At 42.5% G+C, this 15,732-nt stretch overlaps 1 protein-coding gene across 3 annotated transcripts in view; it reads left to right on the plus strand.

Annotated features, from left to right (window-relative positions):
* ATP13A3 (ATPase 13A3) overlaps positions 1-15,732 on the plus strand; it is a 156,796-nt gene that overhangs the window by 10,209 nt on the left and 130,855 nt on the right. The window contains exon 1 of one of the 3 annotated variants that reach the window (XM_040349509.1): positions 13,731-14,537. The exons of the other annotated variants lie outside the window; for them this stretch is intronic. The gene's annotated coding sequence lies outside the window, so the exon portion shown is untranslated. Of the gene's footprint in view, positions 1-13,730; positions 14,538-15,732 lie in introns of those variants that run through there. 3 annotated transcript variants of the gene reach the window in all.

Below are 15,732 nucleotides of genomic sequence, written 5' to 3' on the forward strand. Positions count from 1 at the left end.
TAAAATACACCATGAGAGTTACAATCAACGCACATGACTAAAAAGTATACTTAAAATGGTGTATAAATGAAGGACCATGCATAACATGCATTATAAAATCAGAAAATAATAAATATTATATATATTGTATATAAAATATATAAAATCAATAAGAGAATAAACCTGAGCCTGAGAAAACTTATTAAGCGTTACTAATAAAACAATTAATGTCCAATTCTATATTGAGGCCTTTGGGCGCTAAAGCATCAGTAGAAAAAATCCAACGAGTTTCCCGTTTGGACAATTCACGTACCCTATGTGAGCCTCTCCAATTTTTTTCGAGGTGCTCCACACCCCAAAATTGAAGCCCAGAGGGATCTTGCTTGTGTTTAAGCTTAAAATGCCATGACACATTATGGTCCTTATAGCCTGACCGAATATTGTTAATGTGTTCTAAGATACGTACTTTCAGCTTTCTTTTGGTGCGACCAATATAAAGGAGGTCACATGGGCATTTTAAAGCATACACCACATAGTCTGTATTGCAGGTCATAAATTGTTCTATTTTAAATTCCTGGTTATTAGATGGAGACAGGAATCTATCTATTCCCCTTAATGGTCTTGATATGGACTGACATGCTTTACATCTTTTGCAGGCAAAGAAGCCATTCTGGTCCCAAAAGGACTTTGGTTTAGCAGGGGGATCCAGAACCTTTTTAACTATCCGGTCTCCATGGTTGGTTGATTTCCGGTAGATAAATTGAGGGTTTTGGGGAAGAGCATTCCCTATTTTCTTATCCAACTTTAAGACATGCCAATGTTTATTAAATATCGCCTCTACTTCTTTATATTGCATATGATACTGTGATATTGGCTATACCAAGGGATAAGTGTTTACAACCAAAACCTATTTCTGAAACTAGTATTACAAATAGTAAAGAATGGGGGTTTATATCACAGTATCATATGCAATATAAAGAAGTAGAGGCGATATTTAATAAACATTGGCATGTCTTAAAGTTGGATAAGAAAATAGGGAATGCTCTTCCCCAAAACCCTCAATTTATCTACCGGAAATCAACCAACCATGGAGACCGGATAGTTAAAAAGGTTCTGGATCCCCCTGCTAAACCAAAGTCCTTTTGGGACCAGAATGGCTTCTTTGCCTGCAAAAGATGTAAAGCATGTCAGTCCATATCAAGACCATTAAGGGGAATAGATAGATTCCTGTCTCCATCTAATAACCAGGAATTTAAAATAGAACAATTTATGACCTGCAATACAGACTATGTGGTGTATGCTTTAAAATGCCCATGTGACCTCCTTTATATTGGTCGCACCAAAAGAAAGCTGAAAGTACGTATCTTAGAACACATTAACAATATTCGGTCAGGCTATAAGGACCATAATGTGTCATGGCATTTTAAGCTTAAACACAAGCAAGATCCCTCTGGGCTTCAATTTTGGGGTGTGGAGCACCTCGAAAAAAATTGGAGAGGCTCACATAGGGTACGTGAATTGTCCAAACGGGAAACTCGTTGGATTTTTTCTACTGATGCTTTAGCGCCCAAAGGCCTCAATATAGAATTGGACATTAATTGTTTTATTAGTAACGCTTAATAAGTTTTCTCAGGCTCAGGTTTATTCTCTTATTGATTTTATATATTTTATATACAATATATATAATATTTATTATTTTCTGATTTTATAATGCATGTTATGCATGGTCCTTCATTTATACACCATTTTAAGTATACTTTTTAGTCATGTGCGTTGATTGTAACTCTCATGGTGTATTTTATCCTTTCTTAAATGGGGTTATTCTTTCTCTTTTTTAACAATATGATATATTTTAAATAATGTCATCATATTTTATAAGTTGATTTTATCATCATATCTTGAAACGTTGCTGTGTATAAATATACCCACGGTATTATAACCATGATGTTGTTAGATGTAAATGCATTAGGTTTAGAGTACCGCTATGCTTTATCAATATTAAGGTATATCCTTGAAAATGTAGGTTGTATAAATGTTTTAGCCCCTCAACTGTATGATTTATAGAATTAAGCGAGTGCGCGCATGCGCGGCGTGATGCGCTCACGTGGCCCGTTCCGACCAATGGGCGAGGAGATGCCCTTCACTTGTTGATGCTACTCTTCCGCCCTGGGTTGGCTCCGGTCGCGTAGGGCGCATGTGCGACATGACGCGCGCACGTGATTGTAGCTGGCCAGTAAGAGAGGAGACACGCTCCACTTGCTGGTCAAACTACTCCTCCTCCCAGGCTGCAGTTACGGATCGCGTGTGCGCATGTGCAACATGACACGCACACGTGACCGCTAAAGAGCCAATGAGAGCAGAGATGCGCTCCACGGGGGGATACTAATACTGGGTCATGGATTAGCCTAGTCACGCCCTCAGAAGAAGTCGATTAAGGACGAAACGTCAGGGCGTGACGCTAATCCAATGACCTAACACTGTGTACAGCCTTTTTTGGAACCAGGAACAGGAGAAAAAAAGTCTGCTCTTAGCACACTGCGCTGTCCGGCCAGAAAGACTCACAGGCACAGTACTGGCATCTATTTGTTATCTATGCTTGTCATTATTATATTTATGGTACGCTGAATGTATTAAGGGATGTGTTTGGGGCTCAATAAAACTTACATTTATTTAAAACAATATCACACTATTTGAGTTCCCTCTGTTTCCATGTGATGGCGATTTGATTGAACATAAACACATTGGCTGGTGGAGAGTGCAACATCCAGGAGATACAGAGAGACATATGCTCAAGGCTTTACTTTTACTTACTTGTGGTGAGTGCATCCCCTTAAGGGGTTTATCCCCTCACGTGGTGAACGCCCCCTTTGGTGAAGGAAGCACTAATTGAAGATTTTCTCTGCCTATCATCTGATTTCCTATATATTATGGACATATAGAAGTGTTTCAGACGCTGGTCTGGGAATAGCGCTGCTACAGTGTTTTATTTGAACTTTGGACCTTTATGGTTTTAGAAGTTTTATATTTACTGTATATTTTACATTATAATGTAAGTAGTATCCTTTTAAAGTGTGATAATGTAAGGGCCCATGCACACTGGGCTTAAAAAACTAAGTTCTGTTGGCTGAAAAAGTCAGCGTTTTAAACGAGCCAGGTTTTTTTTTTTTTCCCTACCTCCTAAACGCAATATAATAGGGTGCACTCTGAAGGCAGTGTTTCACAGTATAAATGAACCCCCACCTCACTACCTGTCAATTGCTGCGACCACCTTCCCGCTCTATCCTCAACTCCCTAACCCACATCTTCAGCCTCTTTTTCCTCCGGCACCTTTTCTTCCCCGCTCACATATGAACTGGTTACCCCAATACCTAAAAAAAAAAAAAAAAAAAGCCTCACTTAAACCCCACCTGTTTGAATAACTTAAAGCGGGGTTCCACTCACGTTTTTCAAACTATGTACATTCATCTCTCATTCTATATATCTCTATATCGTCAATTACTAGATTTCAAAGTTCTGCCGAGTTCTTTCAAACGCACACTTTATATTCTTGTGTGCTGATCGTTCCCATTTTGCTTGTGGGCATTGTGAAGCCCACAAGCAATTAGTTCCGGGAATACTGGGGATGACGCGTCAGAAAGCTCCAGCGTCCCGCCCCATTCTCGCGCATGCGCAAGACTGCTGCCGCGCCGTCAACTAGTTGGGTTGCCATCACAACGAGCGGCGGCGGCGGAAGTGCACGCTATTGTGATGGCAACCCATCATCAACAACAAGGAAGATTCATAAAGCAGTAGCCTCATAAAGCAGTAGCCTCATAAATGAATGAGTCGCTACCTTACTGACAATAACCTTCTCGACCAACCCCCCCCCCCCCCCCCCCCCCCCTACAGTCCGGCTTTTGCAACATTCTACTGAAACTGCCCTACTAAAACTCACCAATGACCTACTGACTGCTAAAAATCAATGGCCATTAGACCATACTCATATTCTTAGACCTCTCTGCTGCCTTTGACACAGTTGCTCCTTCTCAGCAAACTACACTGCTTTGGCCTCCGTGAGTCTGATTTTATCCTGGTTATCCTCCTACCTATTTCAGTGTCACTTACAACTCAGTCTCCTCCGCTCCTCTTCCTGTTTGGTGTACCCCAAAGCTCCGTCCTTGGGCCCCTCCTATTCTCGCTCTATCCCTCTTCCTTGGGCCAGTTGGTAACCCCCCATGGCTTCCAATACCACCTCCTATGCCGACGACACCCAGATCTATCTGTCCTAGGGCTGCAGTGAATGAATAGTATCATAATCGATTAGTTGGTTGATTTATTGTTTTGATCGGATAAAATCATAAAAAATTGTTTATTTAAAATAATAATGAAAAAACGGAGTGTTGCACTCAAACTGCATCACAACATAACTATTAAATTACATTCCTCATTCATTACTGACAGTGCAGTGAGGGGGCTGGCCCTGAATAGGAGAGGGGACGGTACTGGAGGGTAGGAGGGAATTGGCTGATTTGGAGACCAGGTGTTGGAGGGAGTAGGTTGGGAGGGAGGGAGTTTGGAAGAGAGACATGTGGGAGAGGAATCGAACCAGAGGGGGTTGCGATAGAAAGGTTGGACAAAACCAGACCCAATTTTTTTTTCCTTTGTCTGAATTTCTCACTACCTGTTCCTCCTCAGTAAGCTGTTCTGGCTGACTAACCCCCATGAATGAGGGGGGGGCAAGCTTACTGAGGAGAAACATTTAGAAGGGAAATGGAAGGAAAAGGTAAGTGAACCAACAATGCACTAGCTTAAAGGAACCTATTTAGAAAATAAAAAACGAACCTTTACAACCCCTTTTAATATCAAGAACACAACCATTGGTCCCTCCACACATGCCAGGGTGCTGGGTGTAATCCTTGACTCTAACCTCTCCTTCAGCCCCACATCCAATCACTGGCTAAATCCTGCCGCCTTAACCTCTGCAACATCTCCAGAATTTGACCCTTCCTGACTAATGACACCACAAAGCAACTTATTCACTCCTTGATTATTTCCCACCTTGACTACTGCAACTCTCTCCTTAAAGCGGAGGTTCACCCGCACATGACACTTTTTCCCCTTAGATTCCTGCTCGTTTTGTCTAGGGGAATCGGCTAGTTGTTTTAAAATATGATCCGTACTTACCGTTTACGAGATGCATCTTCTCCGCCGCTTCCGGGTATGGGCTGCCGGACTGGGCGTTCCTATTTTGATTGACAGTCTTCCAAGAGGCTTCCGACGGTCGAATCCATCGCGTCACGATTTTCCGAAAGAAGCCAAACGTCGGTGCGCAGGCGCAGTATAGAGCCGCACCGACGTTCGGCTTATTTCGGCTACTAGTGACGCGATGGATGCGACCGTCGGAAGCCTGTCAATCAATAAGGAACGCCCGCTCCCGAAGACCCATACCCGGAAGCGACGGAGAAGATGCATCTCGAAAACGGTAAGTACGGCTCATATTTTAAAACAACTAGCCGATTCCCCTAGACAAAACGAGCATCCATCTAAGGGGAAAAGATAAAGAAAAACATAATTGGGTGAACTCCCGCTTTAATAGCCTACCCTTACGCATGCTATCCCGCCTTCAGTCTATTATGAATGCTGCTGCTGGACTAATACACCTCACTAACGGATCTGTGACTGCTGCACCTCTCTGCCAATCCCTTCACTGGCTTCCCCTACCCCACCGTATAAAATTCTAAATGCTAACCACAACATACAAGGCCATTCACATCACCCCCATCTACGTCACCAGCCTCATCTGCAGATATTGCCCAAATCGTTCCCTCCGCTCCTCTCAGGACCTCCTGCTCCATAGCTCTCTTGTTACTTCCTCCCATGCTCACCTACAGGACTTCTCCAGAACCACTCCCATCCTATGGAACTCCCTGCCATGGTATGTCTGATCAGCTCCTACCCTGTCCACCTTTTAGGAGATCCCTGAAAACTCATTTATTCAGGGAAGCCTACCCCACACTGACCTAAGAACTGGTCTCAAACCACCCCCATCAAATCATTCTCTGCAGCTATTACCTTTTGTACCACCACCCCTTAGAACAGTGGTTCTCAACCTGAGGGTCGGGACCCCCTCGGGGGTCAAATGATGATTTGCCAGGGGCCACCAAATCCTGGGCTGTTCCTGAAGCCTGCACTGTTCTTCCAGGAAGGGAGATAAGAGGGGGAGGAACAAAGAAAAAGGGAGCGAAAGGGAAAAAAATTGAGAGCAAGAAAGACAGTTAGTGGAAAAGATGGGGGGGGGGGGGGGGAACAAGGAATTAGGATAGAGAGATAAAAGGGAAAGAAAAGAGAACAAAGAGAAAGAGGGGTACATCCTAAAATGTACCATAAGGGGTTTTAATACTGTGCGAGTGGAAGGCACTCGGGGAGCGCTAAATGTCCGTGGGTTAGGGGCGCAAATTACTTGTCTTGCCTTGAGTGCTTTCAACCCACGCTATGAAAATAATTTTACTGTTAGGGGTCCCCACAACTTGGGAAATTTTATCAAGGGGTCACAGCACTAGAAGGTTGAGAACCACTGCCTTACAATGTAAGCTCTACAAGCAGGTCCCTTTTGTACCTTCTGTATTGTACTGTAATTGTCCCCCCTATACATTGTAAAGCGATGCGTAAACTGTTGGCGCTATATAAATCGTGTATAATAAAATAATAATCTGCTGGTTTTGTACCATAAAGGGCTAATTTTAGTTTTTTTAACCCCATCATGACAGGTGAATAAAAAAGAAGCATGCTGCTGCTACTAAATGACTTTGCTTTTAACATTCAATTTTAAAATGAATGTAATTTCGGAACTACATACACTTCCCGAAAAAAAAAAAAAACAGTGGGGTCAAATCAACTTTCGCTTTCAAAGGACCAGAATAGAAAACTTTTCTCGATAGAAAAGCGAACAAACATTATTAAAATAAAATGTTGAATAAGTGACATCAGGTGCAGGTAGCTTGTATCAAGCTACATGCCTGTGACAAGAAAGTCTGTCATGCATAAGATATTACAGTCCTGTCTGAAAAGCTGCAAAACAGTGTTTTAGATCTTAAAGCGGATGTGCCACGGGGAAAAAATATTAAAAGCCAGCAGCTACAAATACTGCAGCTGCTGACTTTTAATATTAGGAGTCCAGCGCTGTCCGCAGCAGAGCACAAGCGATCGCTCGTCTCTCTGCTGCCCCCCCCGCCATCCACACTGAGGGAACCAGGAAGTGAAGCGCTGCGGCTTCACTGCCCGGTTCCCTACGGCGCATGCGCGAGTCGCGCCGCGCCCGCCGATTGGCTCCCGCTGTGTGCTGGAAAACGAGTGTTCCCAGCACACAACGGGGGGGGCGACGGGATGTGACGGAATGCCCGTCTTTTGCCCGTGAATGCCGGGCCGGAAGTGGGTGCAAATACCTGTCTTTAGACAGGTATCTGCACCCCCCTCCCCCCTGAAAGGTGTCAAATGTGACACCGGAGGGGGGAGGGTTCCGATCAGCGGGACTTCACTTTAGGGTGGAGAACCGCTTTAAAGTGGAAGTAAACCCACCTATCGTTTTCAGCCAAGGAAGCGGCCATCTTGACCTCTGTTTAATCTGCAACTGCCATCATGCTGTACATGTGACCTGTTATGAAACCAGCCATTGGATGGTTTGGCAGTTTGGTTGAGAGCACAAACAAATGTGACAGCTAGCATTTCCGGCATGCCGGGAATGTTAACTGTTTTTGTAACTATCAAATTGAAGAGTTTACTTCCACTTTAAGTATTTTTTTTTTTCTTACATTTTTTTTTTTATCTCTGAGTCTTGCGTTATGTACCAGATTCAACCTCTAATAGTATATACTGTATATCTCTTTTGTCCTGAGTGGATTAGATATTTTTCTCCCCAACCATATAGCTGGTTATTTCTATTTACCACTACGTATAGATATATGCATATAAATTACATATAGAATAGATTATCATTTTTTTTTCACTTTGCATAATAACTAGATTATACACCAAACTTTTTGAGATTTTGTATCCGATTCATTGAAACAATAATCGATTATGAAAATAGGCCCTAATGTAAAGTGTATGTAAAGCTAGGTGGGAACACTTGTTACTGACAGAGTCCTTTCTCAATCCAGCGCTGGGCCCATCTGCAGCTCCATTGCTTCCTCTTCCTCACACAGGAAAACAGATGAAGCCATTGGCTCCTGCTGCTGTCAGTCAAATCCTGTGTGGGGGACATGGAAGAGTTATGCTGTGTGTCTATTGACGCACACAGCCCGATTTGAGAGCGCGCCTACCCGGAGGTACCTCCTCAGCATGGCTTGCTGAGGGGATACTGCAAGGTGAAAAGGAGCGGAGAGCGCTGGTGTGTTCAATAAAGGTAATATGTAACTTTTGTTGTACCCATGGACTTGTAGCTTATTTTTTATCCCTGGAAAGGTAATGAAAATGTGGCATTTAAATTCAGTTTTTCTAGAACTTGTGTCGATAAAAGGATTGTTTTTGAATGAAGCGATTCATTGAACTTTGGTTACATTTTATAAAGTATCATGTAACTAGTTCGGCTGATTTGCATTGTGGGAATTCTTTTGAGTTGCTTTATCAGAAGGCACTGCTGTATCTGTGCGGTAAACTGATCGCAGTTAGCCAAAGGATCAATGTGCAGTTTTGCACCCAGTATCATTAAAGAGAACCTGTCATGTTCTTCTTGTAACCTCAACCTAGTTCAATCGCGTATTTGATGATGCTTTCTGGAATCTAAATTTTCCCCTAATAGTACTTTCACCATCACATAAGCCATTCAGTCTCCTTTAGGCCCCATTCACACGAGGCGGACTCCGTTCCTACGGAGTCCGCCTGCTCCCGCCAGCTCATCGCGAGATCAGTCCGCAGATCTCCGCTGAGCCGACGGATGACAAGCTCCTCTCTGCTCACTGAGCGGGGAGGGGCTTGTCGGGCACCGCTGTGTCTTATGGAGCGATCTGATGAAAACGGGCAGCATGTCCGTTTTCATCAGATCTTACCCGATCCGATCCGCATGGACGGATGGGGACGTGGCCCCCATACGTCTGTTTTTAGCGGGTCGGATGTCAGCGGACATGTCTCCGCTGACATCCGACACTCCATAGCGATGCATGGGCGGCCGTTCAGGTCCGCCGTTAAAACTGACAGGCGGACCCGAACGGTCTGTCCGTCTGAATGAGGCCTCAGGCGTCATGTACACTGTTGCTGCTAAACTAACCTTAAACTGACCTTAGGAGCAGTTGGGTGGGTTTTCAGCTGCCACCGAACTATCCTCTGTTATCTTATCAGTACATGTACACTGGGTCGTTTATACTTGTTTCTAGGCAGTTAAGGTTTAGAAGCATTTTTTGGAAAGCAAACAAAAAATTTCAGGACAGATGTTCAGAGGCATTTGAAATTCCAAACGTCTGTAACAGCTTGTAAACGAGGTAACTCGTGTTTAGCCACATTTTAGTTTACAGGAGTTTTTACATTTTTAACTATTTGAAAAAGAAAACTATTGTAAACGCGGCATGTTTTTATCGCAGCAAAACTGATGTTTTTAAACGCCGGTTACTACCTGTCAAGTCAAATCGTTCAGGAGAGGTTGTAAAATCCTGTGTACATTAAGCCTTAATGTGGTTGTAATCTCTTCCATATACCATTTACTTTATAGTAAAACGACTGGCCTCAGATGATACACTGAGATGAAAACAATCCCCCTACATTAGTTGTACATGTTTACCTGCGACATTTATTTCTCTACATCCTTTCAAAGTCTAGAATTTATAAAGTTTGTCTGGGCTGTCGGAGAAAAGTGGGGGAGAGCTGACGTTGCACTTGCAGAGGTCAGTGAGGAGAGCTCTGGCAGCTGATTGGAGGGACGGGACACAACGCTCTCCACACATTACACAGGAACAGAGCTTTGACTGTCAATTAGCTGGAGATCCCTCCCCTGTCACCATTTTTCTCTTGGTGTCAGAAAAACTTGTCAGAAGTGATTCATGCTGATAGTAGAGGAGTAAGGTAGCAGAGAGAAATGACACTTCGGTCACAGTGAATTCAACTTTATAATCGTGGGACATCACTTGAAGTCGCATTCCGGTGTGACTTGGAAGACATCTGTGCATGAAGTCACACAGGTGTCTTCCAAGTCACACCTGACCTTGCATAAAGTAATGCAAGAACTACTAGATCTGAGCACTTTCACTGCGGACAATAGGGTGGGGCTTGTCATGTGATTTGAAACTATCAAATCTCATGACAAGTTGCACTGGTGTGATGGGGATTTGGTGCTCTTAAATTGAGTCAAGAGGGATATGATTTGTTTATATGTCAAGTCTGAGGTTTACAACCACCTTAATACCTGTACCAGTGGTTTATGGGTGGACCAAGGTGAAGTGCATGTTTGGCAGATGTTAAAGTTGAGTTCTAAACATTTAGGCAGGTACATTTTTTATTTTTTTTTTGCATTTATTTACATCTTCTCAATGGGCCAGAAACCAAACACTGACAGATTTTTTTTTTTTCAAAATGTTTATTTAAACTACCAAATTGTGAGTCCAGGTCACCACAGGAACAATGTGAAACAAATGCATTACATACATTACAGTTGCATATAAATAAGACCATATAGATCAGACGGTTTAAGGTGAAAATGGCAGGTGTACATTCCATATGGGACTAAACTATGCAGTGTAGTCCCTAAGGGACAGATTACTGGTAGCAAGTCATGGAATCACCTTCACTATTTTCCATTATCTTAATTACACCACTGGCAGATTTTTTTGTACCCATTATACGCTTATTAAAAAAAAAAAAATTGCTTCATAAAGGTAAGGGAAGTACTTGGATTATAACATTATTACAATATGAAATCAATGCGGTAATGATAGAATCCTATTTTCATAAATTATAACTAAAAGGTAAATGGTATTGAAAATAGTAGTAACATGTAATATTGTATATTCTATACAGAATAAATGCAAGGTTCAGGAATCCTAACGCCCTTTTGCCTGTAGGCAAGTTTTTTCTTGGTTATACTTTAGCAAATAGTGCCATTGATGTGTACATACATTACAGATCGCCTGCAACTTTTAGGTGATCTGTTGGAGTAGAATGATGTGTAAATTGGTAATGATATGTAAATGTGCAGGACAAGTATTGGCTGCTTTTCAGACCTTTACCTCATGCTGACCGTCTGTGTCTCAGACAGCCCTCGTGTGTCTCGTTGGATATCTAGACCAAGCCAGTGCTGTAGAACTGAGCTGAGATCTTGTGTTGCTCTACTCTGGAGCATGACATTTGCCACTTCATTGGAGTATTTTTTTTTATATTTTTCTAGTCACTATGGAAGTTTTCTGACTACTTTAAATGTAAGCACTATTCTATCTTACATTCTGGTTTACAATCTACATTTACAGTATATCCGGATGCCTTTCCTTTTCAAAAATTACCACATGTATTCAGTTAAAATGTAAAAAAATCACTAGTAAAAGTAATGAGTAAAAGATGATCTGCACTCCGGTTGTTGTTGCTCTTTTAAAAATCGTCGTATTAACAAGCCACAGTGAACAAACGCAAATGAAAAGAGTTGATGCATTTCAGCCTATAAGCGCTGACTGGAGTGTTCTGGTGGGTGGTGGGGGGGCGTCCCCCTGTCAGAACACAACAGCTCAATGGTGGAGATCACTGTACTAATGTCAGATCATTAGCACAGTGGTTCCGACCTGAGCTTAGATTTTTTTTTTCATTTAACTCGCTGGGTTGAACGGGAAAAAAAACGTGTACCAGGCTTTCAGAAGAAAACGGAGCAGAGGGGTGAGCTGCTGCTGCCAGTCAGACGGACCATGAAGTCTCGCTGCTGTCAGAACACAGTAGCTCAGTAGGAGGATTCTCCCATCCACATCAAGTGTGTGGATGGGGGAATAGAGTCAGCTTTTTTTTCCATTCAAACCACTGGCTGAATGGAAGAAAATAAAAATAAACAGACTCATCTATGGTGGCCTTCAGAACAGTCTGGAAATCTCAGAACTGGATGGAGAGAAATATTAAATCTCTGGCAAAACCCTGCTTTGGCTGCTTTACTCCCCTCTTTTTCTCCAAAAGATATTCTCAGTCTTTTGAGTTGAATGGCTCCCAGTGACTTTTAAGGAAAAGTATGGGAATTTGAGTTTTTCCCATATTTATACTTACCTCGGTGGATGGAGCATCAGACCAATGCTCCATCTTTTCCCCGCCGTCTGTGCACTGAGAACCGAGCCGCCGAACGTCGCTGCTGGCTCGGTTCTCACAGATCCCCGGACTTCAGACCGCTCTCCGCTGAAAACGGGTCACAGGAGTGTAAAATGAATTGCACTCCTGTGACCCAGAGTAGAAGCCCATCCGAAAAAGCCCAGGCTGGACTTCTCCTTTAACAGCCCATACATGATTCATTTTCATTGAGAAGAAAAACTCCTCCCCTTGAGCTATTTGGATGGGGAAACACTCCTGCTGAGCTATTTTATTCTGACAGTGGGGAGACTTTCCAGCCGTCAGAATACACGACTTATGTACAACCAGCCTGCCCATAAATGCATTGAAATTTGGTTGGTTCAGTATGGACTCTCTCGATCCATGTATGGCCGGCCAGATGAAGAAATAGATGCCAAACACATCAAACCATAAACTATGTACACCTGTGAAATGGCAACAAACTTTGGTACCCAAAATTGTTTATAGGTTTTGCTGTAGCTTCTACAGAAAATATGCACAACTTGTGGCCCGAGACCTAAAACCGGTGGCAACCCACACAACCTCCTTTGGCAGCACGCCTCTCTACTGAATAATTACTGGTCCTCCATAATCCCGACGGCTGTTCTACACATGCTATTGCGGCCCGCACCCGGCTCTTTTTATTTTTCTTTCCTAACACACAGACACAGGATTTGATAACATTTTGTGGCATCCATACAGGGGTTCTGAGTACATTATGTATCTTTTTAGCTTTGCCTAATAATGACGTTTATTGCACTACTGGGGCATGCGCTTCCCTGGTCTTTTGTTTTATGCCGGCCGTAGACAGAGAAAAGTTCTTTCCTGTAACCAAGGGTTGCAAGAAAGAAATGCACTTGATTCCTCCGTCGGCATAGTGTTGGCAAGGGAATCCCTTGTGTTCTCCTATCGGGAGGGGGCGCGCTGGCCGGCCTTGTGACCAACAGGCTGGTTGCTGATCGATCAACTTTGGTGCATTGTCTGCCCATACATGGTTCGAATCTATGGCTGGCCTTTAGATTGTCCATAGTCCTTATTTTGGTGGCTGCAAAGACCCTGATATAGTGAAGGCTGCAACACTGGTTCTGAGCTTCTTTGACTGGTCACATGTGAGTGGAATTAATGGTAATCTGGTTAATAAACAGTTTTTTTTTCTTTTCTGATTAAACAGTGGGTAAACATGCAACGGGGCATTGGTCCCCCAGAAATGATGATCCTGGTTGTTAAATTCCTTTTTTGGAAGGGTTAGAACCTCTGTCAGGATTTTGCCTGTAGTCTGTACGTTCCTTTCCGGTGACCGGTTGGTTTCTCTCCTATCCCCATACACACTATAGGATTTTCTGCTGATTTTTGTCTTCAGATTTACCAAAACCATGTAGTGCAAGGGCCTGCCTGATGGCATACAATATGAAACTCTTAAGGTTTGTCCTCATATTATATGGTTTTGGTAAATTTGAAGACAAAAATCAGCAGAAAATCCTATAGTGTGTATGGGGCTTTAGAAAGTGAGAAGATACATTCCTCAGGTGGGTCACAAGCCACAAAACGAATGTCCTCTTCTCATCACATGTTTATTGAAAAATTTAAAGTTGTGGCTTTTTAAATTGGCATATCTGTTAACTGGATTTTTAAATGAATGTAACTGATTTTGTAGATCTCATGTTGGGTGTATTTGCAATGATTTGACGTTTGGTGAGCATTCAAAATGTGTTCATCAGGCAGCTGACTTGTTAAGTTTCTTTATGTATGACATTGCATGAAATGTAGATACTATTATAGCTTATTCTTCTTTCTTTTAGTATTCACCACTCATGTAATGTAAATATATTTGTGGCAAGGTCTCCTCGCACACAATAGTCTTCCTAAAGTCTAAATACCAAACAAAAGGCCGCCTCAAAACACAAGTCCCAGATGGGAAGTGATAAAGTGAACACGGAGTATGGGCTTTGTGTGCATTTTCCACGTATTCATGCTCTTTATTATGTCATTTCTATTGTTGGCAAGGATTGACTTAATACATTCATTTGTGATTATGTCAATAAGATATTTCTTGTACCTAGACTTTATTGTCTGGTTCCATTTTTGTACCTAATTGAATCCCTGCATTAAGATAAAACGTGTAGGTAATAGTGCTTTAGAACTCCTGGTTGCTGTTCTCCAGACTTTGGTTGGGGTATGGGTGGTCCTTCCAAGATAAGAGGACTCCTCTAACAAAATGTACCTCTTGTTTATTTTTATTTGGTTCTCCTTTTACAGGCAGTTGCCAAGTCATTCAGTGGTCAGCTAAAGGGGGTGAAAGGAAGGTAAGTAGATATGCACTGAAATTTTGACGGTCAAATACTGGCCAAAACTTGTGTTTTCGGCATTTTGCCGATGGCTAAAAAAAATGGTGGCGATAATGGCGCTGAAAACACATGCAGTTTTTGCAGTGATTTAACTGTGCTTATGGTGTGTTTTTCATAGGTCATGTGACTCAAAAACTTAACACGGGTGCGTTATGGATGCATTCATACTGCATTTTCAATCAGTTTCAACAGTGAGGTGTGTTTTTCGTGCAGGAAGCAAGTTTTTTAACACCACTTAGCCTCGATTCACATTAGATGCAGTGTGAATTCACAGCAAATTCGCTGTGTATTTGGCACTGCATCAAAATGCAACATGTTCATGTAAATTGATTGTGGAGTGTATGTCAAGTCAACACCCCAAAATTGGTTTGCAAAACGCAGTGCAATTTGTAAAATCGGATTGCAGGAGTATTCACACCATGCGATCTGATTCCGGTGCGGACAAAAAGGGTCCTGCACGAGTTTGGTATAAATGCAGTGCAATTTGTAAAACCAGATCGTAGGGGTTTTCACACCATGCGATCCGATTCCGGTGCGGACAAAAAAGGGTCCTGCATGAGTTTGGTATAAATGCAGTGCAATTTGAGCCATGCAAATCCATGGCTCAAATTGCAACCCTGAGACACTGCATGTAATTTGCGCAGGGATGTGCTGCGATTTTCCATACGTTGTTCTGCACCTTGTTAGAAATCAGGCGGAAGTGCAAAGACCAGTATTAAGACATAGAATTTAAAGGGATATAAGTCAGATTTCAGACATCCCCTGCAACACAAATGTCATTGTTGGTGAGATACTCTCAATTGGAAATCGCGGCTAAAGAAGTTTTTCTCATTAGAGCCCTGACTCTGTAGCAGCTGGTTGATAATTATGAAACCACTGCCATTAAGCCTGTACACACGATCGGATTTCCATCAGACAAAGCGTAGGACTTTTGTCTGAAGGGCATTGGCCATGAACTTGCATACAAACGACAAAGAATTATTGGCCAACAAACAAACTACGTGGCTTTTCAACTCTTTAGCACCATTCTTTGTGCAACTAATTTTATCCTTTATAGTTAGCATTGCTTCTGAGCGTGCGTGTTTGTACTTTGGATTTTTTCCCGACTGACTTGTGTCTCTTCGGATTTTCCGATCTTGTGTACACATTTGTT

Source organism: Rana temporaria, chromosome 4, assembly GCF_905171775.1.
Source record: "Rana temporaria chromosome 4, aRanTem1.1, whole genome shotgun sequence".
In the NCBI taxonomy this organism is placed as follows: Eukaryota; Metazoa; Chordata; class Amphibia; order Anura; family Ranidae; genus Rana; species Rana temporaria.